This window comes from Canis aureus, chromosome 31, assembly GCF_053574225.1.
Source record: "Canis aureus isolate CA01 chromosome 31, VMU_Caureus_v.1.0, whole genome shotgun sequence".
NCBI lineage: Eukaryota > Metazoa > Chordata > Mammalia > Carnivora > Canidae > Canis > Canis aureus.
In genome coordinates, this window is record NC_135641.1 from 10903528 (window position 1) to 10927036 (window position 23509).

The 23509-nt window shown below is 45.6% G+C and overlaps 1 protein-coding gene and 1 long non-coding RNA gene across 4 annotated transcripts in view; one reads left to right on the forward strand and one right to left on the reverse strand.

Moving 5' to 3' along the window:
• Nucleotides 1–21122, forward strand: part of LOC144302346 (uncharacterized) — a 29095-nt gene extending 7973 nt beyond the window's left edge. The window contains exons 2-6 of one of the 3 annotated variants that reach the window (XR_013369194.1): nt 3115–3325; nt 3468–3580; nt 16141–16437; nt 16534–17410; nt 18245–21122. This is a non-coding gene — a long non-coding RNA (uncharacterized LOC144302346). The remainder of the gene's footprint in view (nt 1–3114; nt 3326–3467; nt 3581–16140; nt 16438–16533; nt 17411–18244) is intronic. The other 2 variants (XR_013369195.1, XR_013369196.1) reach the window with 2 other exon arrangements.
• ADCY2 (adenylate cyclase 2) overlaps nt 1–23509 on the reverse strand; it is a 387190-nt gene that overhangs the window by 186677 nt on the left and 177004 nt on the right. The gene's annotated exons all lie outside the window — the stretch shown is intronic.

The following is a 23509-nucleotide window of genomic DNA, read 5'->3' on the forward strand; positions in this document are numbered from 1 at the left end:
TCAGGGCGAGACTTCCAGGTCTGGAAGAGGATGGGTGTCCACACCTGGATGGGGTGCCCCATTGCCCCCTCCTCCACATGACTGCATGTCTCACCAAGTAGAGGGTTCACTAGTGGCTTTATTTATTTATGTTTTAAAGATTTTATTTATTTATTCATGAAAGACACAGAGAGAGGGAGAGAGGCAGAGACACAGGCAGAGGGAGAAGCAGGCTCTGCAGGAAGCCCGACGTGGGACTCAATCCCGGGTCTCCAGGATCACGCCCTGGGCTGAAGGCAGTTCTAAACCGCTGAGCCACCCTGGCTGCCCACTAGTGGCTTTAACAACAAAGGCAGGGCATCAGCTTCCAAAAGCTCTGCATTCCTCTCTGAGAACCTCCTACTAACATCAGCTTGTTGCATCTACTGCTTACCTGACTGGAAAGGCTGGGAGAAGGATGTGGACACCGTGAACTAAGCCTCCGCTCCTCTCAGTGGGCCTTTCCCTCATCCCCTCTTTGTCCGGCTAACGGAGCCCATGCACCCGCATGCCCCCTGTGCTGGGAGCAGGAGGAGGTGGGCTAATTCAGGGGAACAGGGTCAAGTCTGTGAGGCCCAGATCCAAGCCCCATCTCCGAACAGCTGTTAACGGTAGCAAGGGTGATATCCTGTCCTCCATCCACCTGATGTCTCTGTCTCACTCTCTGTAGGCCCTGAATACAGGTGGAAAACAGGGCTCCTCAAGCCCTGGGGACCCCGTGCTGGGGACAGAGGGCAAAGCAGGACAGGGTTAGAAGTGGGAAGAATGATATGATGGGCTTTTCTCTGTGAATAAACACACGCCCCGCAGAAGCGGGGGAAGGGCTGTTCAGACCAGAAGGGCCTTCCACTTGTCCATCCAGCCCCCAGCTCCTGAAGGCGGAGAGCTCCTACAGCTCACCCATGCTCTCACAGCAGCCCCCGCAAATGTCCTTGTAGGCAACCACATGTCATCTTCCTCCAGGAGATTGAATGAATAAAGTATTAACTTTGGGAATGGCTGTGTGTGTGTGTGATATATACACACATGTGATGTATACAGGGGTGGCACGTGTATGTGATGTATTTGTCATGTGTGTGGTATGTGTGTACCATGCATATGTCATGTATGTGGGGTGTGTGATCTGTGATACATGCGTGTGATGCACATGTACCTACGATACATCTCTGTGTGACTTGTGTGATACACCTGTGTCTTTGGTATGTGATGTGTGTGTGCATGCTATGAGTGCAATTCATACACGTCACGTGCAGCTTTGCATGGCGTGTGTGTATGTGCCACGTATATCTCTGTGTGATGAATGAGTGAACGTAGGACATGCCTGTGATCTGAGCGGGAGGCATGGGCGCTGCTGCTGTGTGTGTAAGTGTGAGCACCGGCCCAGAGAGTGGGAGCAGGGGACAGTCTTCACTGTCATCTCCAAACATTCCTAACTGCAGAGGGCTCACCTCCTCCCTTCGCCATACTTCCACACATCACGGCGTATGAATGTGAATCACATGAGCACAGGGCTGCACTAGGGAACCCTTGGCTCACCTGGCTCCCCAAGGGAGAAGGAGTCCTCCTCCTCTGGCTGACAGGATCAATGTCAGGGCCCTGCCCACCGGCACACCAGTCATTCAGCCCGGTCACACTCTGCTTCTGCAAAATGACCATCTACTTTGCTAAAGATTCTCCCAACTTTGTCACTGCTGGATTTGCATTTGAAGGACGGTGCATGGAAGAATGCAGACAATGAGGCAAGCCAACACAAACCAGACTGTGCCGAATTAGAAAATGCAATCTTGTTCCTTATTAGGTGCAGCTGAAATAATAACTTAGTGATCATCTATGAGAGATTTTTCTTGTTCTCTTTAAAAAAAAATGGCTTCAAAGCAAAAATGTCAACATTATAGGAAGGCGATTCCTCCAAAACGAGAACCAAATGTAAGCGACAGAGCCAAATGACGCCATCAGCTGTCCCCGGGAGCCCCCTGGGCAGGGTGCATGAATGGGGCACTTCTCTAGCAGCACGGAAGCCTCCCACGGGGATGGCAAGTCCTGCATTCTCCTGTATTCTCCCGAGGATCCTAGTTATTTCCCCTGAATTGCCCAGGGCCCCAGAGCAGGGCAGGTGTGCTGTAGTCCAATGGGTGGGCTGCCCCACCCCACAGTCCCGCTGAGGGGGCACCTGTGGTCCTTGCCACCCCCACCCAGGCTCAGGCTGTGCTGCCCTCAGGACGGATGTGCCCAGTCACCCCAAGCTCTCCCACCTGAGCCAACAATACAGTGGCTTCCATTCTCCACAACCAGCTGCATGGGAGCCACTTCTATCAGCAGCAGCACTGGTCCCAAGTGTCACAACTCTTTATTACTGATCACTTCTTCCCAATCACAAGGACCTCGAGGGCAAAAGGCCGCCTCCACTCATCCGGGCACTGGTGCCTCCTCCACCGGGACGTCTGGTGCATGCCAGCACTGCCTCCCTGGGGGAGGCCTCCCTGCCAGCATTGCCTGGTCTCTGCCTGGCACGGTGTGTGGCCAAACCGGCCCCATCTCGGAACCTAAGGAAAAGCCTTCCTGTGGTCATTCTGGATGCTGCATTGCTTCAAACGACACGGGATTGGAGCACTTCCTGGCTACAGACAGTTGGAAAGAATGGATTTATCAATCTGAATTTGGATATGTGAAGGGAAATGCTCAAGAAACAACAACTAAGAGTTTTAACGCCAAGTCAAATATGGGATTTCTTCTGATGAAAAAATTAATTACATTCAATTTTCTGATACCTGGTTTCATCCTGAAACACCGTACTCTTACAATTACTAGGACTGGCCCTAGCATTTTAATAACTACAGAATTTACAAACATGACTGATGTCCTAAAGCATCTTCTTTCACCAGGGTGCATTCACAGCATGCCTTTGTATGAAAACTAGGGCACCAAGGAAGTGATTCAGTCAAAATCTTCTTTTCAAAAATAATATCACAGCATTTTATTTTCTAGAAAACAGGCAGAGCACATGATTTAAAAAAAACCCTATTTTTCACAATGTTGGATTTGTTTTATAACATCAAACTGTGGTGATGCCTTCTTTTATCTCCTTGCTCCATTTAGCTACTTTTACATCTGTCAGAAAATAGGAAAGGGAACTTGGCTTCCCACGAGATGTCTTGGAAGAAAACAAATTGTTTAGGGTGAAAACAGCAGTGAAAAGTTTACCCCAAAGAGTCAAACCAGGCCTTGAAAGGGGAGCATGGCCCAGGATCTGGAACCTGTGCGAGCCTCGAGGTACCAGGATGGTCAGCCCTGCAACTCCACATGTTAGGTAAGTGGGGTCACTCGCAACGCTGCTCAGAGATTCTCAGAACTGATACATGCAAACATACCTTGCATCTTTTTCCCCTTGTGAAAGTCCAGAAAGTAAAACAACGAGGAGGATGGACATGTTTTATTATTTCATTTTACAGGCAAAGAAACAGTCTAAAAAATTAAGAGATTTGAGGGGAGGCCCCAAGAAGCAGGTGAGGCTTTCGGGACAATTTCTATGCCACCCCACATTGCCCCAGTTCATATGGGTCAGGTGAGTTCATCCAGCATGATCCCACCCTCTGCCAGGGCCTGGGGGAGGTATTCTAGGGAATTTCTGAATGTGACACTGTAAGAGGCTCATAGTTTTTTTTTCCTTTATAAAGCATCTGTATCTTCATGCTATAAAGCACTTCCATCATTTAGGTTATTTTAAGTGGCTGTGTTTTGGAGACCTCTTATCCATGGAGCTTTTAACTGGCAATGCTGGTGTGCCTGTGCATGTTCAAAGGAAAGTAACACTAGAGTCAAGCTGCTTCTAATGGATCATGTGATCAAGAGCAAAGGATCTGAAGGTTATCTCACTTGGGAGGAGAACATTTAAGTTTGTGAGTTCACTGCCTTTAAACATCTGAGATATTATCGTGCGGCTTAGATGACCACTCAGAAACTGCAACTCTCGGATATTATGCATTTCAAAGAGTTCAATCTTCCCACCCTTAATCTTAGGATAGGGGCGACAATCTACAACACACATGCGTGCTGAGAGCAGGCTCCTGGGAATGAGAGGAACAGCAGCACTTAATGAAATGATTTCTCCATGAATTAAGAGCACAGGGTCGAAGGAGAAAGGATATTATATGATTTGAAATAGGTCATCAGTTTAAGACAGAGCAGAGCATAAATATGCAAAAACACCAATTATAAGTCAAAGGAAAATAAAAGGAACACAAGAACGTGATGAGAAGAGCTGCATATGAATATTCAGCAAGCTCACTGCATCTCATAAGCATCAAATTTGGCTTAAATAAAACAATGCTCTTGTTCAGGAGAGAAAATGATTGGGTAGAGTTTCCCTTAATGGAGCTCTCAAACATGCTGCAGAAAATCCCAGCGCCAGCTCCTTAGCATTCCTTGTGACTCCCAAAGAATTAAATCTGCTGTATGTCCTGGCCTGAGGATTTCTGCTTTTTATGGTGTAGTGCAGACCAGAAATATTGTGCTTTGGATAATAATATCCAGTGATCCTTAGGTCATGTGTTAGGATTCTCTAACTCAAAATCCTTCTAAATGAATAATAGCAGAGTCAGAAATAGTCTGGTGGACTGAATGTGTTCCCCCCACTCCCAATTCATATGTGGAAGCCCTAACCCTCAATGGAATGGTATTTGGAGGTGGGGCCTATGGGAGAGAGCGGGTTTAGATGAGGTCCTGAGGATGGGGCTCCCTTGATGGGAGAGGAGGTGACCAGGGCCCTCTATCTACCATGTGAGGATAGGGGGAGAAGGAGCCATCTGTAAGCAGGAGAACTCTCACCCAAACCTGAATCATCAGGCACCCTAATCTGGGATGCCCCAGCCTCCGACACTGAGAAAGAAATGTGTCATTTGTGCCATCCAGTTGGTGGTGTTATATCATGGCAGTCCAAGCACACTAAGACAGGAGGGTGTAATGAAAATCAACAGTCCTACCACCCCAACAATGGGCATTATAGGGCTCTGAGTTCAAGACTGGAATCGAAAATCAGGAGGCAAATGAAATTTGATTTCCTATAGAAATGGCCACTGAAAACAGACAGTACTACTGGTTGTCATTATTCTCTTTTATAAAGAGAATATTAATATTCTCTTAATATTAAGAGCACAGGGTCGAAGGGGAAAGGATATTATATGATTTGAAATAGGTCATTAGTTTAAGACAGAGCAGAGCATAATATGCAAAAACATATTGCAGGCATACGCATATGTTTGCAATATGTTGCATATCTTGGTTATTAATAAGTCTTTTTGAATAGCATGCATTGTGTTGTTTTTCCAGTCACATTTGGGTAGAAGGATAAAAAAGTCTCATACATACATGGGGCTCAAGTAGAGTGTTACAGGTAGATAAAACTAGGGGAACGTTTGAGACCCTTGCTCATCTCAGAAGTGAGCCACCAGCTCATCATAAGCCAAAAGGAAAAGGTGAGCCTGGAAGATACTCAAGACCTTGACAGAAAGTCTCTCTCACAATGCAAGTCACTGAGAACATGGCTTCCCAAGAAGGGAAAGCTGACTTAACCATGCAGGTACTTCTCAGCTTAGTGTCTACAGATCTGAAACGGATGGGGAGAAGTCTGGCTCAGTTTAGAAATAACAAAAGAGACAAAACACAGAGTTTCCAATTTTCTCAACTCTCTGGGAAAAGACAACACGAGCCTTCCTACAACGAGACTTACAGATCACTCTACTTTCTGCAGAGGAGAAGATGGTCACACTGTTTATTCTCTTGTTTATTTTACCTTTAACTTCAAGCACATGGAACCATCTCAGCTTTCAGGGCTTAGTTCCTCTCCATCATGGCAAGAGAGAGAAGACCAAACAGATAAAGTTATATGGGAAGGAGGGAACCCCTACTACTATAACTCACATTGTACTTCTCTGGCATCCAAAGCATGGCTGCACATTTTCTTTGTATTGGGACCAGTTCTGCAGGCCACTTCTCCAGAGAAATGCTATCAGACATTTTTCTTCCCTCTCCCTTCAGTGTCAAAACAGTGCCAAGTCCAATTCCAGGAGCACCTGAAGACAAAACTTGTCTCTGTCTGGTCCCAACACTGTCTCCTGCCACACAGCCTGCTGGCACAGTGATGTTTGGATGATTACACCTGACATTTTATAATCAACCAATCAAAGATTACTTGAACTTTATATCTCTGCTAATACCCCACAGGAATCATCATCATCTTGGTCTTTGGGAGTCCAAATAGTTGAAAGGTTAATTATTCCACAGAGATTCTGCTCTGCTTATTTCAGAAATTCAAGGTACCACATAGTCGTGGATGGTCCAACAGGCTGTTAATTACAGGTCTTTGAATCTTCCCAAATTCTCTCTCTCATATGTAATGACACACACAAAACAGAACACATTTTAAAGCATTTAAAGCATATATCAATGCTTTTCAAAACTTTAGCAACATGTAATTATATATTAATGAAACCCAGACTTTACTAGTATTTTATGTTTTTTATAGATATATTTTTATTGGAGTTTGATTTGCCAACATATAGTTATAACACCCAGTGCTCATCTCGTCAGGTGCCGCCCTCAGTGCCCATCACTCAGTCACCCCATCCCCCCACCCAACTCCCTTCCACTATCCCTTCCTCTTAAATCAGCTTTCCTAAGGATCTGCACCAAGAAATATACAACAATTTGCCTAATTCTGATGATTTCCATGAACTTAAAAGTGAAAAAAAAGGAGTTTTAACACGCGTTAGTTCAGAGTCCATTAATTTAGGTCATCTAATTAATCTGAAACAATGAAATTTAGCTTCATTTAAACACCATACAAAACTGTCTTCATTCATCACCACTTTATAGGTGACCTGTTTGAACTGCATCCACTCATTAAAAAAATGGAAAAGTCAACAGATGTTCAGATTTAAATAACAAATATGACCAAAGTTATCAGGCATTTCCATCTATGCAACTAAGCTGAAGATGAAATGATAATTCTACTTCATGGTGCAGGCGGGAGATAAAGATCTCCTTTCAAATAACTCAGTGTACCAGAAGGGAGGTATGCCTTTTGTGGACAGTGGGGTATTTTTGCATTGATTGTGCAGCTTGCACTGTGACATGCTTCAACCCCATTATAACTTCCACAAGAGCAAGTTAATTTAGAATTAAACAAACCAAGCACAGTGAATCCTTCTGATTATGATTGAATAAGAGGATGCTTTATGACGGTAAACAGACCTAAATGTAGATATCAAACGTAACGTGACACCAGAGTGGCAACTGCCTAGAGAAGAGGCATAGCAACACAGGGGTGGCATGGCCAGTCTCAGGCATGAACCTGGACGTGACATTAGTGAGCGCATTCACAGAGAAGCAACAGATTGCAAAATCCTGCGAAAATAAGACGCCAGATACAGGAGAAACACAATGAGTGGTGTGATTCATAAGGTCTACTTTGAATTGGAATGCCCTTTTCAGTAAGGACAAAAAATGTTCCACAAAGTCATGCTGTAATTAAAAAAAGATAAATCACTGCCTGGATGCAAAAACTGAAACCTTTTGTGAATGGGAAAACAAAAAAATGTCCTTTGACAAACTAAACTTTGGATGTTTCCTTAATGATACTAATTAGGAAAAGGCTGATATGAACTTAAAGATAGTCTCTCCCCAGAGTGTTCTCTTGGATTGCTTCAATCACCTGTCCCCATCTCCTATGGTATAGGAAGTGATGTAATCAATGTCTCTTCTCCACTCATATGAAACCATCACCAGCTGTGTCTGGCATTTCTGCAAAAGAATGACTAGCCCCAAATTTCTAAGGAATGCACATTTTAACCTTTCAGTGGATTCTCTGGTAATCTCTAAATGATCTATCTTTAAAACTCAGTGTCATGTTGGTATGAGCAGAATTATAACCCCACCAAATTCAATTCCAGCCTGAACACTGTGTTCTGTAAGAATGTAGAGACAAGTTTTTAATGCCATCGACTCCAGATCTTGATTTCTGGTCAATTTCAACCAGAGATTATACATTAGTTTTACCCAAATCACCAAGAAGTATCTTTTGTTTTCCTAAACCACCATGAGTGCAGCAGTTTTCCCAGGTGGCAGCATTCAACAACCATGATCAAAAAGTGTGGACTTTGCTGAATGTGGATTAGTCAGTTCCAGGTGCCATGCCCAAACATCACAGATGGGGCAGCTGAAACAACAGACATCAATGTTCACATGGTTCTGGAGTCTGGAGGTCTGAGATCAGGGTGTTGGCTTATAAAGGGTCTTTGTATTTCATTCTAGCTGTGTCCCTGCATGATCTTTGCCCTGTGTGGGCTCCTCTCTGCACACCTCTGGTGTCTTCTAATTTCTTCTTATAGGTACCAGGCAGCTTGCACTTATGGCCCACCCAAATGGCCTCCTTTTAACTTACTTACCTTCACATGCCCTGTCTCCAAGTGCAGTCACATTCTGAGGTCCTGGAAGTTGGGGCTTCAACATACTAATTTTTTTGTGGGTAGGGAAGGCACAACTCAGTCCATAATAACATGATGTTAAGTCTTAAAAACACACTATTTACAAATTTCCAGGGAATCCACTTAAAAGTTACAATGTGCATTCCTTAGAAATTCAGGGCTGGTCATTCTTTTGCAGAAATGCCACACACAGCTAATGATGGTTTAACATGACTGAGATGAGACATTCATTACATCACTTCATTCAACCAACTTTATCGAGCATTCATTTATGATCAACTAAATTTTGTCCTTCCTAACCATGAAATCAACTTCACTGGAATAAATGCAATAAGACAAACCAACAATAAAAGTCAACAAAGCAAGCGAACAAACACAGGTGATACAAAGCAAGCTTGTCCTGAGCAGAACAGTGAATTGTAGCTTTAGCTGCTAGGCTCTGGGGGATCAGAGATTCCACCATCATGGATGCTCATAGTTAGCTGTCTTTATGAGAGAAGGGTGCTGTGGTTGAAGGAAGACTTCGGATAGAGCATACTTCTTCCAACACTATTACAAAATCTTCCTCGCAAAAAATTAAACCATTCAACCACTAATGCAAAAATTCTCAAATTTCCTAGTTTCACAATGCTATTAGTCTCTCATGAATTTTTCACAGCATTCCTAGGCCAAAGGAAATACCCCAAAGTATTCTTTATTAAGTAGTAATGTCCCAAAAAGTTAGGTATTATGACCTAACGACCTAGTGGTTGTTGGGGGGAAAAACAACATCTATATTGAAATAAAATATAATATTCTTGTTCATTCTTAAAAGACCTAGGGATTTACTATGGGCCCTCAACAGCCAATGTGTTTGTTGAGTATTGCATAACTTCACAAGCCTTGGATTCTAATTTAGCACCAGCACTCAGAATTCCTGTTCTGTCTTGGTTTCTTGCATTTTTGTTGCAACACCTGCCAAAATCCCAGCTTTAAAATGAAAGGGATGTATTGTCATCTAACACTGAAACCACGAAACTTCCAAGAATTGGTGGTTTGTGTGGTGTCTGTCAGGAACTGAAGGTTGCTGTGTCCCTTGAAAATCTCTAATATCACGAAGTGCCCCCACAAGGTGCCTTGGCACACAGTTTGGGAAACCATATCACTAATGAAATAGTGTTTTAGCAAAATCAATAATTAGTAAACTACAGAGAATTGAAGGTGTTCTGAAAATCATGAATGGGCATGCTACATATTTTCTCCTTCATAAACTCTGAACCAAAAATATATGAGACTTGTTGGCAGCCTACACAAAGCTATTTGATCCTCCTAAATAAACCCAACCTGAAAATATTATTGTGCAGGTTTTTGGAAGATATAGCTTAGAGTAGCTAACCTTTATGGGTTTAACTTGATGGGTTAAAGTCTTCTATGTGTCAGTTTTGCAACTGATTAGATGCTTGGGTAGAGCAGGAGGAGAATGCTATCCAGGATCCCATGTTCGTTGATGCAAGAACTATACAAAATGGAGGTAATTTGGGGTAAAAGTTGGCAAAAATGCCATGAGGAAAGGAGAAAAAGAAGAACAAAGTCTTCCTTTCCTTGTGTCATTGTCAGTGGCATGTCCTTCCTTCCCCAAGCCCACTGTCTTCTTCATTGACAAGGAGCAGCAATCTGCTCCACCCCACGAGTCAGGGTCTCAATCAGAAAAGAGAGGGAAAGTCTCCTGAAATGACAATTTACAACAGTTTCCAGACGGTGAGCTTCACACACACTTTTTTAGCTAAGAGAGAAAGCCCTGACCTTCATCTGGGACTGTCATGTCATGATCACATTTTAAAACGCCCGTGTTTCAAGTCTAAGTGCATTTCTGGGATGAATTAACATGCTTCCTGATGGTGTGAAGAAGCACTGCAAGCCAGGGAGGAAAGAGAAATCCATCCAAGGCTACTAGAACTCCATAGAACAAGTATAAAAAGTTAAGAATCTTCACTTCCATTTTCCAGTGGACACAATACGTAAATAAACTTGGCATTACATAAATAAAGAGTAAAATGATTCAATGTTTAGTCCACAGGTATTAATTTTTTAAGAACCAAAATAAAAAGTGGAAATCCTAGTTGATAGGTAATGATTTCTCCTTTATTTTCTATCACATATAAACCAGGCCTTAGCCAATTAGAGCAATATTTGCTATCTCACAATTTATCTTAACCATTTGAGAAACATGGTAATGCCTTTCTTTATGATTGGAAAAGACTACTTAGAGCATGAAATTAAGTAAAAGCAGCAAAAAAGTTTACTGAATGTTTAAGAAGCAGAGAAGAGTCTGAGAAATGGTCTTTATACTAGAAAGGAGAAGAGGCGGGAGGTGCAGGGCTTCCCGTGGTCAAGTGGTCCTGATGGCTGCTTTCCTCCTATCAGAGAAATTAAGCTGCGAGGCCTGCTACAGTGCAGGGTTTTCACAGCTCCAGGGCTTTTATAGGCAATCACTGCACTGAAAGATATTAATGGGGGGGGGGGGGGAGAACACATGCCCAACATCAGAACTACAGGGCAGAAGAACTGAAATGGGTGAAACAATGTGATTTTAAGAATATGCATTTGGAAATTGCTTTGGATGAAATCTGACAACCAAATTCCACAAAATGCAAGAAAAAACAGTTTTTAGCCTCCATGCTCCAGAAAACCCCACAGACCCAGACCATCACCCTGGGTTATCCATTGTCTCCAGGCAATGGGGATTCCTGGCTCTAGTTCATTCCTGACTTTCTCCCAAAAGCAAGGCAGGCTGCTCCTAAGCACATGGCACCCCCCACTCCCCACCTCACATAACCCTCCCTTCTTCTCCGTTTCTCAGTTTTCCTTGGTAACCAAAGGAAAGGCTTGTCTGCTTGAGCTCTTCCTACAACTTTGATCCCCGACTCTCCATAGTCCACGTCAAGCCCTGAAGCAAGCCCAGGATGCATGGAAGCTATCCCTGTCAAGGGCAGTGGCCCCCTTCCGTTCCTCTCCTCACTCCCTAACATGACTCCTGAGGGCCACCTAGATGGCCCCACCTCTCTTGGCCTCCTCCTGGGGTCCACGCTCTCTGGAGTCCACCAGTCCCACTGACTCCCCTGCTCTGACTCCAATGTTACACTCTCCAGGGTTCTTCCCTGGCATGCTCTCTGAGCGCTTCCCTATTACTCACCAGCACTTCACCCAGTTATTCCTCCAAGATTACTTGCCTGGAAAATGTAGTCATTTGTATTTGTATTTACTCAACTACTTCTTGCCTGTCTCTTCTGCTCTGCTCTATGTTCCACGAGAGCAGAGATCCCATTTTATGTATATATTGGGTAATTCATAAAGGGTCTACCATGATGTGTATTTGGTAAATATTCTTTGAATCTACGAATATAATCCCTTATAGCCACATAATTCACTACATCAGAATTAGAGAGATACTAATTCATATGCTGAATAAAAATATGTTCATTCAACAGTTATTATTGAGGGCCTACTATGTGCCAGGAATTCTGCAAGGTGCAGGGACAATAGTTTTGAGAATAAAGACAAGAATCCTTGCCCTCATGAAGCTTACATTTAAATACGATTTTTGGCCTCAGATCTACTCCTTTTTTCTGCCTTTCATATTTTTTTAAGAGTTTATTTGTTTATTCATGACACACACACACACACACACACACACACACACACAGAGGCAGAGACACAGGCAGAGGGAGAAGGAGGCTCCATGCAGGGAACCCAACATGGGACTCGATCCTGGGACTCCAGGATCATGCCCTGGGCCGAAGGCAGGCATTCAACCGTTGAGCCACCCAGGCATCCCTCTACCTTTCATATTTGGAAATAAAGCTTCAGAGCTGCTTTGTATGATGTTATCCTTAATATCAGGGTTATTCTTTAACATATACCTAATGTCCTTTTAGTAAATCCATGCAAATAATACCTGGAACAGACATGAAGAATTTGGACTCTAAATGGTCCTATTAGGGCTCTCCTGGGAAAACGGCAGATATGTGTTTTGTCACCTGGAAGAGAATGACATTCTCCTAGCTGGCCAGATTTGAGTCTGATCTGTTGGGTAAACTAAAACATCTAAAGAAAAGATATGTGTTAAAAAGAGGGGGGTGAGTAGGTGGTAAAGATTTTAATTCTGGAAACACAGAAAAGGCCAGTCTCTGATGAAAACAGTGCTGTCTTGAACAGATGGCATCTTGTCAGCTGATTCTAGTACCTGGTCCACCTGGCTGGTGCATCCCTCTGGGGGAGGGGCATACTTAAGGCTTTAAGAAGTTGATGTTTTAAACCACACATTCTCAATGGGGGCCATATCACCCCAAGCATTGCTTCTTGGGGAAAGCAAGAAAACTACTTTTTCCTTTTTTTTTTTTATTTTTAAGAGAGAAAGAGAGAGAGGGAGCACGGGAACACGAGGTGGGAAGGAGCAGAAGGAGGGAGAAACAGAACCTTAAGCAGGCTCCACGCCCGGTGTGGAGCCCGACTCAGGCCTCGATCTTGAGACCCTGAGAACACCACCAGAGCCGAAATCAAGAGTTGGATGCTTAAACCAACTGTGCCACCCAGACACTCCAAGAAAATTACTTTTTAAATGCATAACGCAAAAGAAAAAATGCATAATGCACAGATATGCATGTATCACTCAGACATGCAATATTCCTAAAATTTCATGGTGGGCTTAGGGGAAAAAAAAATCTAAGATGGCCCTTTAGGAAAGTAATCATGGAGAAAAGTCAAGAAACATTGCCTTAAACATCACCTATGCTATCTCCATGCTCATGGGTAACCTCTGGATAAGGTGGCTTCTTGCAACAGAGAGAGATGGTGAGAGGTAGTTTCATACAACTATCTGGTCTACCGGCAGTCAAATTGCTCATGATAAATTAATAAATTAACTTCTTGGGTTTAAATATCATTGTTTTTCACTTTTGTTAGAGCAAGTCAGCCTCCCAAGTTTGGTGATGTTTGGTTTCCTCAGGATCACACTATGGGGCTCTCTAAATTGCAGGCCACTCCCCGCAGGAGTGAAAGCTCCCAGGTGGACAGATTCTACTTGTATCCAGCTTCCCCAGGTGACCCATCTTCTGATGGATGACATCATTCTCCAAATTAAGACCAATTTATCTCTGACAGATTTAAATACACCCTTCTTAACCTATGTGTATTTCCCATTTGTTACTGCACATAAATCCCGCCCAATTCTGCAGGTGACTTTTGCCATCTTTTATAGCTACCATGAATCTAATGAAAACACCATCATCACATCCAAATGCAAATTTCATGCACAAACTGTGCTCCATTTAGGGAACTGAACACTCACATTTTAAAGCGCACTGCAATTGTTAATTGCCACACAAATGCCTCTGACTTGTGTTTAGGAATGGAAAAGGCAACATAAGACTCCTCCAAGGTGCTTTTCACACAAGAACTCATGTGAGAAGGTCACAAAACAGGCTGTGCCTTCAAGTCCCCTGGCAATTTAAAAAGATATATACGTGCCCAGGACCCATGCCTAGAGAGCCGGCAGGCTATTATTTATTTATTTTTTTTTTACATAAATCTCCCCAGATTTATACACTGGGAATGGAGAAACTAATGTCATATACGAAGTAGACCAGACCTGGATGTTGCCAGAACAAAGAAACAATTCAAGTGGGGAGATCAGGATTTCATAATAGATAGAATGAGTAACACTTCATGTTAATGAGGATGTGCTTCCTCCAAGGAGGTGGGCTTCGCTATTCAAGCTAAAAATGGGAGGTGCAGTGTGATTATTTAGACCAAAGGAAAGACATCTTTCTGATCATTTAGGAGGGCCCTGCCCTGATAGGAGGAGGGAGATGAAGGCTGTGGTCCAGGCTCGAGAACCTGGATTTGGATACAGCTAAGGCTGAGCCCTGGGCAAGGCCCGGGGAGGGGTGAGGTTCCAGAGCTGAGCTGAGACCTACCTAAGAGACTCACATGGGAACAGACAAGTTTCAGAGGACCCACAGGAGCAGCTGAAGTAAGACCACGGGGAGGGGTGGGTGGTAATTTGTGGGTACTGTGACACAGAGAAATATTCTCAGGAGGACGGGCTTCCCTGTAACGTCCAAAGGAATGTTTTCAAAATGCACTCTCTGAGGATTACAGAGCCGTTATCCATAGTGCACCCATAAGTTTCATTCTGAAAGCAAGTGGCAACCGTTCAGTAGTTTGTAAGACAGACAGAAAACAGAAATCATCACGTTACAACCAATTAATAAACTAGCATTCTGAGCTTATATGTCATTCTCCACAAGTCAGGCGTTCCAGGTCTGATAGTGCTTGGATAGCAAATCTGATAAAGTTTGGGTTCATAAGGGATAACACTTCACTGCCTGCAAAAATAATTCACTTGCCCTTTGCAAGATATGGATGGACCAGGAGGGCATTATGAAAAATCAAATAAGTCAGACAGAGAAGGACAAATATCACATGGTCTCACTTATATGTAGAATCTAAAAACAAAATAAAGAAAACACAAGACACTTAAATACAGAGAACAAACTGACGGTAGCCAGACAGGAGAAAGGAAGGGAGGATGGGCAACATATAGAATATATGAGTAATGTACAGAAGTGCTGAACTGGTACCTTGTATATCTAAAACTGATATGACATTGTATGTCAACTATACTTCAATAATAAATTTTAAAGAAATGCTCCCAGGTGGAACCTTCACTAATAAAAAAATGCTGTATTTAAATGATCACTGGGCACCTGGTGGCCCAGTCAGTGAGGCGTCTGACTCTTGATTTTGGCTCAGGTCATGATCTCAGGGTCCTGGGATTGGCAGAGTCGGGCTCTGAGTCTGCTTGAGATTCTCTCTCCCTCTGTCCTCCCCCTGTTCCCACAGGCATGCTCTCCCTCTCTCTAAATAAATAAAATCTTTAAAAAATTTTAAAAATTAAAAAAATAAATGGTCACTGACCGAATTTAGATGTAAATGTAAAACTTTCTCTTTTATTATGAGTAACTGTTTTAAATTGCGTTAAATTATATAAATAAATATTGAATTGTACTGAATTTTGCACTGATGACTGATGAATGAACTCATGCACATAATTATTCTCTTCAGAATTCATCTTTTTCAGGTTTCTCCTTCACCCCCATCCCACCCCCCACTGCATCACCATTAGGTTCAGGACCACTGGGGAACAGCCCAAGAGGAGACAATTGTGAATGAACTGCCCCAGTCATGTCACATCATGACAGCAGGGGCCATCCCAGAAGCTGTGATGTTCTCCACAAGCCATATTAATACCTGTAATCACACCTGTGGGCAGGCCCATAAACACGGCGCATGCTTGGTAGGAAGCACAGCCTTCCTCAGGTTTAACAGGAGCTTCAACATCAGTGCCCTGGGCCTTTCTGTCACTGGAGGTGGCCACAGCTACACATCCCAAGCAGTGTTCACTGGTATATTTAAGGAAGAAATCCTGCAGTCTGGTAATTTATGTACTTTGGAGTTAATTATTGCCCACCAATTAGTAGCTTTTCCTGTCAATCCTGGCCCCAAGCAGGATGGCCCCATCACGTGGTGGGGTGAAGACCTGTAAGAACCAAGCACTGGGAGGGAGCAGCTAGTCAAGACCTTTCCCACCCTCTCTCCCCAGGTACCTACAGAACCTGGAAACCCACACACTTGCTTCCCCAGGTTCCTACGTAGCTGGAAGTGGAAGTAGATGTGAGTCAAGTCAGCTTTGGAAAAGGAAGAGTCTCTGCATTGGCTTTTAATTTCCCACTAAAAAGGGGCAGACAACAATTTGCGGGATACGTCCACTTTCCTACTCCTACTTGCTTTGAATGCAGATGAAATGGCTGGATCTGCAGCAACCTCCATATGATGGTGAGAGAAAAGCCGATGGATTCAGGAAACATCAGTCCTGATTTCATTGGTCTGCTGGACCAAGGTCAGTGGCCCCTCCACCTTTGGGTTTCTTTTTACCGGAGGCAAGTAAATTTCCATTTGTTCAAGCCTCTGTCGTTTGATTTTCTGTTTCCTGCAGCCAAATGTGAGGCTGACTCATCTGATTGGGACAGCCCGATTGAGTTAGCAAACACAGCTTTCCCTGTGTTGTGGCATAAGCTTCTGTTACGAGTAGTTTTCTGAGTGTGTTTGGTGTAAAGCAAATGAATGAGTTGAGACCACACATGAAAGCTATGTATGGAATGTACCCTAAATAGGCTGGCAAGCCAATAAGAGAAGGAATTCAGACCGATCTAAGAAAAATTAACCTCTTTCTGGAGACCAAGATGTCAAGAAAGATTTGAGTCGGAGCGGCAGACTGGATAACGTAGGGGAGCCAGTCACGGAGACTTCCTGAAGTGAGTCTTGAGCTAATAACTCTTAAGAGGTCAGAGTATGGCTGCTCCACATATGGAGGTCCGAGTTTCCAGAAGGGCAAATCGGGCCGAGCAGGAAGTCATCCCAAGTAGACCAGCTGGAGGGATGAAGGGACAGCAGCAGAAACAGAAGACACATTCTTTCCCTCCAGGAACTGACTCTATCCTAACGAGGGTAGAATAAACTCATCAAGGCAAGTCGTCCAAGCAGATTTTGCTCAGGTACCACTTTCTGACCGTAGCAGGTTGAATGGTATACACCACGCTTATGTGACATCTTTGCAGTGTAATTAGATTATGCCCGAGACGAGATCATCCTGGAGCAGGGTGAGCCCTAAACCAGTGACAAAGGACCTTGGGAGAAGAAAAGCCGCCCAGGAAGCCATGTAAAGATGAGGTGGGGATCGGAGCAACGCAGCCACAGCGGAGAAAGACGTGGGGTCACCAGGAGCTGGGAGAGAAGAGGGTTCAGCCCTGGAGCCTTTGGAGAGAACGTGGCTCCGCTGACCCCTTGACGCTAGACTTCTAGCTTCCCGATCGGTGAGGGAATAAATGGAGTTTGTCTTAGCAACCTTTGGGAACTTATACGCTGATGCACACTCTGTCCTCTGCAGAGGGGACAGAGGGCAGAGAAGTGAGGCAGGAGGCCCTCGGAAGGAAGGGAGGAGGAGGGGAGCAGATACAGAGCACAGAGCACATGCCTGGAAGAAGCAGAGACTAGACATGAGGTTCCTCCATTGGGGAATCTCCCCGATGGTCTCACTTGTTAAATGAACACTTTTCCCGCAGCAGAAGGCTGTGCTGGTGAGAATGTGAAGCACAAAGCTGAGCCTGTCTTATGTGGCTTTGTTTTAAACATAAACAGGACTGAGGACAAGAGTCTGGAACTGAATCTGCACAAAAGCCCCCTTCCTACATGAAGTTTAGAGCCCGGACACTCCAACTGCACCTCTGACCAGAGGCTTTGGGGTGCCAGGGCCTGAAGCACAGGCGGGGAGGGCGGATACAGGAGGCCTTTTCTGAATCTCCTCCACAGCTTTTTTCCCATTTCTTTATTTTTATTTTTTGTTTTTTGGAGTCCAATTTGCCAACATATAGTATAACACCCAGTGCTCATCCCTCAAATGTGGTCCTCAGTGCCCATCACCCAGTTACCCCAACCCCCCGCCCACTTCCCCTTCCACTACCCCTTGTTCGTTTCCCAGAGTTAGGAGTCTCTCATGGTTTGTCTCCCTCCTTAATATTCCCACTTATTTTCTCTCCTTTCCCCTATAATCTTTCACTATTTTTTATATTCCCCATATGAATGAAACCATATAATGATTGTCCTTCTCCGACTGACTTCCCATTTCTTTCTTTTTCATTTTTATGTAGGTTCTATGCCCAGAGTGGAGCCCAACACAGGGCCTGAATTCACGACTCTGAGATCAAGACCTGAGCTGAGATCAAGAGTAAGATGCTCAACAGATGGAGCCACCCAGCAACCCCTATTTTCCCATTTCTTAATTCACCATGGTATTAGTTTAAAACTGAACTATTAATGACCATATTAAATTGGCCTAAAAATACACTTTCAGAAGAAAAATAAACTAAATCAGTTGCTGATGGAACAGCAAAGGGGCTTTTGGCCTTAGGTTCTGTGCAAAGGTTTTGACCACGTGGCTCCATTCTTCACCTTCGGAAAGGTGGGCTGGTGCCAGCTGTCTGCATTCCAATTCCTTCATCATTCACTGAAGCCTTTGGAGTCTGGCTTAGAGGCTTCCACAGTATCAACTTAATTCGTGACACTAGGAGAGGTCAATATTTACGGCCATGACCTAACCAACAATTCTTAGACAAATGAACTTGGGTGACCTTCACCCCCATCACTATGGTCATGACTGTGAACTTTCTCATCATGTCAACCAATCCGCCTCATAAATCTCAAACTCACTGCTTATCCGGCTTCCCTTCCAGCTTCCTACAACCTCACCCTGAAACATCACAGCTGCCTCACTCTCGGCGCCTGCTTTTTCTGCTCACCCATCAGCCTCGCTGCTGGCATCGTTTCTTTCTCTAGACAGCCAGAACTCGGCACACCTGTGCCGACTGGTGAAGTTCCTCCTCACCAGTCCCCTTGTAACCACGTCAGCTGTACCCTACAGTCATGAACGAAGGATTGATATCCTCTATCTCATCTACCCTAGGCCAGGCACACAATTCAAGAGGATTCCCCATGGATTTGAGACTGAACCACTTTAAACTCCTGGTCTCCAATCTTTGTACCAATCGAAAGGCATCTAAATACAGCTTAGCTCCCACTTCTATCCCCTCCCAGCCTACCTCCAACATCCGCCATTCTCTTGGTCTCCTTCCCACTTGGCCCTTATGTTCATGTTTTCAAAGACAGTCTTGTTTTCTACTTCAAAAAAACCGAGGTCTCCATCACTCCAACACATAACCCCTTAGCTCTATACCTATATCATGTCTACAAGGCTCTTGCAGTCAAAGACATCCCTCTAGTTCAAGGCCAATCTCTCTGCCTTGACCCAAAATCCTCCCCTGGGACTCCTTTCAGGACCTCACTGCAGCCACCACCCGTCCAGTGTCCTCCTGTTGATTCTGTCCTAAAGGGATGCTTGCCTCTCTCTACCTTCTATCCATCCCTTCCTTCTTTCTCTCCACCAAGTTTCTTGGAAGGTAAGTGTGTCTCATACTTGGATGTGCACTGAAGCGTCATGGAGAAGCTTTTAGGGATCACCTGAATCCATCCTACACAGACTAGTGAACCTACACCGTGGGGACCTCGGTATAGGAACCACTTTTCACCAGCTATCCCAGTGCTCCTGGTGCTGCATGCTCATTGACAATATGCTCTTCACTCGTCAGTCTCCATCTGTTCCTGCTTCACTGCAAACCAAGGCTCCTTGATGCACACCATAATGGTGATGACCTTCCAATTGCCAAATCCCAGGAACATTCTGAAACTTATATGACATGGTTTTTTTGAGGCTTTTGACACTTTTAATTTCTCCCTTCAATTTGGAAATACCTTTCCATACTCTCCTCCAATGCTTATCCTCTCTATCCCTGACCTTTCCTCAAGACTCCTTGGCTTCTCTGAGCTCCTTACATCTTGGTACCTTCCAGGTCTTGTATTCACCATCACAAGGTTCAAACTAAGTGGCTGTCACAGTGGGCACAATTCCCTAAGGGCAACAACATCTCCCCCCTGAGTCTGTTTCTAGTCCAGAACCTCCTTCCAGAATTCAGGCAATTAGAGCCTGCTGCCTGGCACACATCTCCACCTGGGGGACCCTCAGGCACATTCTAGGGCATGGCCAAAAGGAATTCCCTGTCTTCCTTTCCTAATTATCCTACCCCCATGTCTCCAAATACTTGGTGTCAATCTGATGTCACCTCCCACTACTCAATCATCCAAAGCACCAACAGGACACAATTCCTTGATGTGTACTTTGCTCTAAACATCTGATATTCACTACATTCTGACAATTTTATTCCTTAAATGTCTCCAGAATCTGCCCTCCCTTCCCCTTCACTCCTGCTTCTTCTGCTCTGTTTCTCAATCAACTCTGGACTCATCCATGGACTCCAACTGTCCCCGACCCCCCACTCCTGAGCAGTCCCTCTTCTTGTGTAGCCAGCAGAAGCTACTAAAGAGACACAAGGTAGACAATGCTGTGGCAGTGGGCAGATCTGGCAGAGCCAGATCACAGTGGCTCACACACCAACAAGCTCTAAGTCCCCCGTGGATCAGCAGAATGGTGGCATGACCCAGGATGACATGACATGGGCTTCATTCATTTTAATGTGGGCATCCACAAGCATGGTGGCAGAAAGAGGACAATGGAACGGGGCTCCTCCAGGAGATGGCACACAGCTCTGCCACTTACTTGACAAGTCACCTGAATTCTAGGGTGAGGCAAGTGCCAGTCTATTGAGTGCCAATTAGCCCACAACTCAAATTGCCAGCACCCGAAGTAGGCAGCCCTCCATGTAAACCCTCTGCAGCCAGCTTGCCTCACCTACAGCTCTGCCTGTGGACTGCCCTATGCATATGGAAGACCAAGGACGCACACTCGAAATACAAAATTAGGGGACTTGCTTTCAGAAAACATCAACTTGGGACATGCCCCGGAATCTGCATTTTAACAGGTTTCCAGGGTGACTCTGTTACAGTAGTCCACACACCAGACTGTAGGAAACACTGGCTCACCAGGTCAAGAATTATTTCTTACAATAGCATAGGACGTCCTTGAGGCCGGTCCCCTGGAAGCCCGTGGACACTCAGGCCCCACACTGGAGCCACCCTGCTCCCCAATGTGAGGGCGTCCTGGTCTAGCCACTGGCCTTAGCTCTGCCTCCGCTCCACTCTTCTCCCTCTCGCTCTGTTCCCCTCTTCTCCTTCCTAGTGTTGGGCCTGGTCGATGCCCACGCGACGCCAGCACTCAGTCCAGGGAGCGACGAAGGACAAGGGCTCCCAGCCCCCGCCCCAGCCCTGGATGCCCGACGTGGCCCCTGCACTTGTCTCTGCTGCAAGCACACCTGGAGCTGCTCTGGGGCTGTGCCAGGGCCTGCCCGCCTCCTTGTGTATCTCCCTCGTCAGACTCTACAGGACTGTTCCAGCACCAGCCACAAGCGCCCACGGGGTAGGTCAGGGGGGAGTGAACCCACAAGCGACTGAAGGTCTCCTCCAGCTCGGGGCTTGGGCTTCGCTGCGGTCGCTGCTCCTGAAGGGGAGCAAGCTGGAGCCTGGGGGAGTTGCACGCAGGAGGCCCTGGGGACAGGAGTCAAAGCACTGAGGCCTGTGAGCTCCTCCCCTCAGCTCCGAAACCTCCTGATTGCAGGGGCCCCAGGGCTGCAGCCCGAGGGCACCGGCTTCTCAAAGAGCGCCCTGCGCCCCTTCCCCAGAAGCTGCCTGCACATCTGCTTCGAATCCTGCCCAAACCGCAGCCCCGGCCTCCCCCTGCCGCTTCCTCCCTTGCCTGTGGGCACCAGGCAGAAAGAGCAGCTGACTGAGGAAAGGAGGGAATCAGCAAAAGCCTCATATGGTTTCCTTACCCTTCAGATGGGTAAGAAAAAAAAAAAGAAAAAACAAACAAGATCAATCGAGATTTCTGGATGTCACTTCTGGAGAGCTGCCACCTGAATAAAGGTCTTTTGGGTTCACTCGTACAGGAGCTTCACACTGGCTCCAGGAGCCGCTTTGTCCTTTCACTGGCATTTCCTCCTCCTCACTGTCCTTGCACCGGTGGCACTTGATTACTGTTTGTCCGTGGCCCACCTTAGCTCTCCAGTTTGGGGCAGAGTGAGACTGATTTTAGAAAAATAATGAAGACTCCAAGTCATGAGGTCAATGGAGGTACAACGTTAGGGATACATGGTCTGGGACACTCAATTCGGTAAAGACCAGTTAAAAACAACCACCAGGACCTGGACGCCCGGGGGGCTCAGTGGTTGAGCATCTGCCTTCGGCCCAGGGCGTGACCCCAGAGTCCTGGGATCGAGTCCCGCATCAGGCTCCCCGCCAGAAGCCTGCTTCTCCCTCTGCCTGGGTCTCTGCCTCTCTCTGTGTCTCTCAGGAATAAATAAATAAATAAAATCTTTAAAACAAAGACAAAAAAAACAACCACCACAGCCATAATAATAAGAGGGGCTGCCAGATGCGCTGGGGTGTACGCACTTAGCAGGGGCCGGGCCCTGTTTCGAGTGCAGCCTGTTCTGCAGAGCCCCCCATTTTATACCGAGCATGTGGGGAGGAGGGGGCACTCAGCTCGTCCCCCCAGAGGGCCCAGGAGGCCACAGCCGCCGTGGATGCAAAGGTCACAGAATTACGATTAGGAAAACATTTTAGATTCTCCCGTAACTAGAACACAGCTCCTTTGGTCAGTTTCGGCAAGCCCCTCACCCAGGTGAAAGCATCCCTACTACACATGCCCCCTGTGTCGTCAGGGAGGCAGAAGTTATTTGCTGGCACGGGCTTCTGTGTGGACTGGGATTCAGATCCTCCCCCACAACGGGACTACACCACATGACCGCGCGTTCAGTCATTGTGGAAATGGATCCACTGGCAAGGCTGTTATTTTCTGCCTCTAAGTAATCCATCTGAGAAGTGGACATTTAAAGAAGTATTTTCTGGGGTGCCTGTGGCTCAGTGGTTAAGCCTTTGGCTCAGGGTGTGATCCTGGAGTCCTGGGATCAAGTTCCACATCAGGCTCCCCACCAGGAGCCTGCTTCTCCCTCTGCCTGTGTCTCTGCCTCTGTGTGTGTGTCTCATGAGTAAAAAAATTAAAAAATAAAGAAGAAATACTTTCTGTTTCCTGCAAAAGGAACTATGCTATGTAGCTTCCCGACCATGAAAGGATGACAAGGAGAGAAAATACGGAAATTCCTCAGTAAATAAAGCAACTGAAGGATGCACCTAGTGAGAATTTTCTGGTGTCTACACACAGGTTTTCCCATGAGGAAGACACCTGGACACTGAAGGGGGCTGGGTCAGGCCAGCCAGTGCCTGCAGAGGTGGGGTTTACCCCGACTCTCACCCCCCAGGAGAGGCTGGGGAAGGCCGGGTCCTCCAGCTGGAGAAGGCCTCCGGAGAGAGTGTGGTCAGCTAACTCTGAGAAAACTGCAAAAGTTTAG